Consider the following 5,145-nt stretch of genomic DNA (forward strand, 5'->3'; position numbering starts at 1 on the left):
ACCCAACCTGGCATCACCAAACAAAATGACATTCAGGAATCCAAACCCAACCAGGCGTCACCAAACATAATGACATTAAGAAATACAAACTCAACCAGGCATCATCAAACAAAGTGACATTAAGGAACCCAAACAGGCATCGCCAAAGAAAGTGACATTCAGGGTCCAAACCTGACCAAGCATCACCAAACAAATTGACATTCAGGTATCCAAACTCACCCAGACGTTATTAAAAAATCAACATTCTGCATTTCAAAATCAAAACGGGACATGCTAAAATTCAAATACCACCCAGGCAACATCATACAAAAGCACATTTTGAGAATACAAAACCCAATCAGACATCAGGGCACAGGGATATTTTGGAACCAAAACCCAACTAGATGAGATAAAAAAGGAGCACTCTTAAGTTCCAAATATAATGAGATGTCATTAACCTCTTCCGTGCTCATGACGTCTCCCGGCCGTCATGAGTCACGATGGGCGTGTGCGGACGACGGCCGGGAGACGTCCTGACCACGCCCGTGATCGGAATGCCAGCACTGCGGGAGCGCTGCGGCGGAATTTGCGCCGCAGCGAAGAGGTTAAAACAAAGAAACATTCTAGAATAGAACACTCATCCAGATATCAACACACAGAAGTATATTTTGAAATACAAAATCCAACCAGACGTCATTTATGTAGAGACTCTTAGTAATCTGGCACTTGACCGTGTGTCACTGAAAGGATAGCTGAGGAGTCCAAAAACAAAACCAGATATCATCAGAAAAAAATATATTTTTGTAACCAAAAGCCCCCCCCCCCCAGATGTCATTAAAGAAAATCACTTGCTGGAATAAACAATCTAACCAAACATAATCAAACAGAATTACATTCTCTGAAGTAAAAAAATACAGGCACCATTAAATAAGGAAATTCTAGATTCCAAACTCCAACCAATGTCATATAAGAAAGAATCAACAAAGAGGGCCAGAGGTGCAACAAGCCTTTGCACTCCTGTGCCATCGTGGTATTTCAGAAGGATTGCAGATGCTTACGAGCAGACTAGGGCAACACAAAACTTAGAATCAGATTTACCAAGCCACTCCAGGCCACCTTGCAAGGCTGTGCGCGTCTTGGTAAATCTGGTGTAACGCAAGGCAGCGCAGGTCGCTGCCTTGTTTAACACTGCATGGTGGGGGCGTTACATGGGTGTTTCCATGCATCCACCCATGCATTCTGATGCATTCTTAGACTTACCAACACTGGTAGACCTGGGAATGCATCGGAATTGCGCGCCTTCCTGGTATTGGCTGAAATCTATGGGGAGTGGTGGGATGGGCAAATAGGTGGTAGGTAGTTGTGCACTATTGCACGCGTGCTGCAAATAAAATAATAAAAAATGAAATACACTTACCTTACGCCTCCTCCTCGCTGCACGTCCTCCTCCTGCTGCAGTACGATGTTCAGCGTGTGGCCCCACCCAACTGTCTTAACCAGTCCTGGCACTGCTCTCATGCTGTTAACCAGCATGAGAGCAGCGCCATGATTGGAGGTAGTGGCCTCTCTCGTTGCTGGAGATGATACTAAAGGCCTGTGCTTGGTCTGACCCAGGGTTAGAGCTTTGAAAGTGTGCTTGTCTCGCTGGCCGTCACAAGACGGCAGGCCAAAGGGACATGCGCACTTTGAAAAGTGCCCAGGCAGCCCACCCTCCTCCCTGCAGCTACCACGCAACAAGCCCCACCCCGCCCTGACACTCGGTTTGGGACGGGGAGGATGAAAAATAAATTTGTAATAAATTAACTTTATCACCATTTTATTTTTCATCTCTGGGAGTTTTGGTGTCATTTTACTCGGCAGGCGACCCTCCTCCGCTTAAACAGAGGAGCTGCCCCTGCGCCTTCCCACCAGAGGCGCAACAAGGAGAAATATCCTTATTTATCATCGTTGGTTCCTCTTTCTAAGTGTGCTGCATTCGGTAGCACACAGAGAAAAATGCCTCTAAGGATTGTTTTTGTGCACGAAGATGTCTCTTCCCGTATACAAACAATCTCACCTCCTACGCAGGCACCCTTGCTCCATGGTGCACGGGTGCATGCATTGGCGCTAGGCGGCAGATTATGCCTCAGCGCAGGCAGAGGGCAGGAATGCGTCATGTTTTAGTAGATATGTCGCATTCCTGCCCCCCCCTCTTAACGCAGCGCAGTGAAGTGTCTTGCTGCGCTCTGTTGAGTGAAAAAATGACAAATCTGCTCCTGTGTGTCTCCTTCTGCTCAGATGCACATGTTGCCTCTATTCAAAGTGAAGGGGGCGTTCCCAGGGATCCCCATGGCATGCCTGGTCAGGCCAGGGTCAGGCCTGGTCAGGCCAGGGCCATGCCAGGTCAGAGCTGCACCTCTATAGGCAGTGACATCATCAGTGAGTTTGAATTGGAAAAACAGTGATCTTTGAAGGAGGCCCTGAAGGAACCCCGCTACCTCCAAGCCCCCCCTCCTCACCCCTCCCCCCACACCGACCCCCACCCCTCCGTCCCCCGACCCCCACTGCTCAAGTGTCAGGGGCCGCGCAAATGAGTAACTGCACCTGTGTGAACAGTGACTTTGAGCCTGGTTTGGTGGTCCAGGACCAGGGGTCAAAATCGCAACCAGACATCCTCAAAGAAAGGGGCGGCTTTGAGGTCAAAACCCAAAAAGACGTCGTCAAACAAAGGTGCATTCTGGAATCCTTCATTGGCGGTGACAGCTGGTGATAGACACTTGGATAAACCAAACTGGATTCGTTCTTTTCACTGGAGGGCTCTGTTCTGCTTTCTTCTGCTACACAAGGTTATGGTTGGCATTACATTAGGTTGCATCGTGTGTTGTGGAAGGTGGTGTTTGGATCATTGATAATTTTTCAGAAACCCAAAGCACTCCCAATAATCATGGGCTTCAATGAGCTTTAGTGTTGATGATGGAGTAACTGGATGTCTGGAATTGTGTGACCTGTATTCTCCTGTGAGGATGAGGATATGTGCTCATAAGACAGGTAACCAGTCTGCAATAATAACTAAAACTTCTGTCAGCAAATTTATGCGCGTCATTTTTACTGCAGGAAGTATTTGCCCCCATTTGAAGCTGTGTAAAGTACACCAACTTACCTACTTTGTGGAGTGCAAAAAGTTGTGTACTTCATACAAGTTCGTCTGTTGAGATCAAACTTGTGCCCGCGCTGAGTGAGATTCTTTCATGTTTGGTGTTTCTAGAAACACAATCCACGCCACTGGCGAGAGCAGAATGAATGATGCCACAGGCTGGGGGGCACAGCAGAGCGTTGAAACCCATAGACAGCTAGATGGTCTCATGGCCAGTGATTCACACGTCAGTATAGCACATTGAGGCTTCTCTTAATATTTTAGCTCCTGAAGATCTTCTTAAAACTGACTTTTCTTGTATATCTTTTTTCTAAGGCTACATCAGTCTCCAGTATCTAACGTTAAAACTGAAGCTGCCCTCGGTAAGTGTTCAACCAGGTCTCATTGTGACCAAGAAATATGCTGCATGGTGCGGGGAGAGAGGGGTCCTATGCTGGGAAGAGTACACACGTGCTGAATTCAACGTTTACGAAAACAAATTGAGACATCACTAAGGGGCATATTAACAAGGGCTTTATCTCCACTTTTTTGGCTTTAATAGCCAAAGAAGCGGAGATAAAAATATCGCCCTATCAACAACAGGGTGCTAACATGCAAATTCGCATGTTAGCACCCTTTTTCACTACGCTTCCCTTTGCATCTCTAATAAGTTGCAAAGTGGGCGTTCCAGAGCAAAGTAATAAGAGAAATGTCGCTAAGCGACATTTCTCCTATTATCAAGCTTCCCGCTAACCCTGTTAGAGACAAAAAAAGCAGCGCTAACCACGGGTAACGCTGCTTTTTTACGTCTGCTAATTTTCAGACTTAGCCATGTAATCCAATGGGAGGTGGATTACATGGCTAAATCCACCCTGGGCTATCAACAAGGATATCCCTATCCTTGTAGTTTTATCGCTGCATTACCAGCGATAACCTCCCAAAATGCCGCTATCGCTGGATTTTTTATCGCCTAGGCGGATAGCGTTGTTAATAATGCGATCACCAGGCGATATTATCCAGCGATAGCGGGCGTTAAAAAAATTAACGCTAAGCGCCTTTAGCGTTAATTTTCCCTGTTCCTTGTTAATATGCCCCTTAGTCTCATATCAGGATGCGCTGCAGTAAGGTGAAAGTAATTCACAAAAAATGAAATTCCAACCATATCTCCATCAGTAATCCATGTTTATTCCTTGCTTAGTAAACCACGTTCCCTCGTAATACAACTGTTCTTTGATCTCTGAAATACATCCGCTGTTTCACATGCGCCTATCCAGGCTTTCACTGCAAATTCAACGTTTAGCCATTTCTTGTTTCAAGAGTACTCAGAATTGAGGGCTATTCGCCGTGACGACGCGCAACATTGCATCACTTTACTTCCAATTGGAAAAGCCTGCAGGCACAGTGCACAATGGTGCAGCGCTGCACAACTTTTAGTGAGACACCAGCAGGATGCTTATGAATAATTGTCAGGGGGCAATAATGGACCTGGTGTCACAAAACTCTTTTTTAATGTTTCTCCTGAATGATTTCGTAGTGGAGTAACCTCTTTCACGGATATTCTAGCCAATTTTGAGGTCTTTCTTGCACTTCCATAAGTTGAAAACGATGTATTCATACCCTTTTCAGGGTTTAAAACAAGCACATTATTCCCAGAGTCTTCGATGACGTGTGCCAGGGTTGCCTCTCCCTCCATTGGATCTTGGTTTATTCCGGTGCTTTAAATGGGTAAAAATAAGTGCAGGTACTCATTAATATGAGGTAGAGGCGTGACGAGTGGGCGGGGATAGGGGCGGGGTTTAAGGCAACATATGATGATACATAATGACTTCTATATCAGTTGCAGCAACTATGAAAAACAGGAGAAATGTGTTTATGTAAACGAAACAGGTTAACTCATTGCACCAAATGAAATCCAAAAAAGGATGATATGTGAACAGTTCCTCGTTTTGTAATATTTGCTGCTTCGTAATGCCATACCGTTATTTGTTTGGCAAAATACTATGGGGCAGATTTATGTTCCCTGGCGCATCCCTGCAAATCAGCATGGATGCGCC

Source organism: Triturus cristatus, chromosome 6 (genome assembly GCF_964204655.1).
Source record: "Triturus cristatus chromosome 6, aTriCri1.1, whole genome shotgun sequence".
In the NCBI taxonomy this organism is placed as follows: domain Eukaryota; kingdom Metazoa; phylum Chordata; class Amphibia; order Caudata; family Salamandridae; genus Triturus; species Triturus cristatus.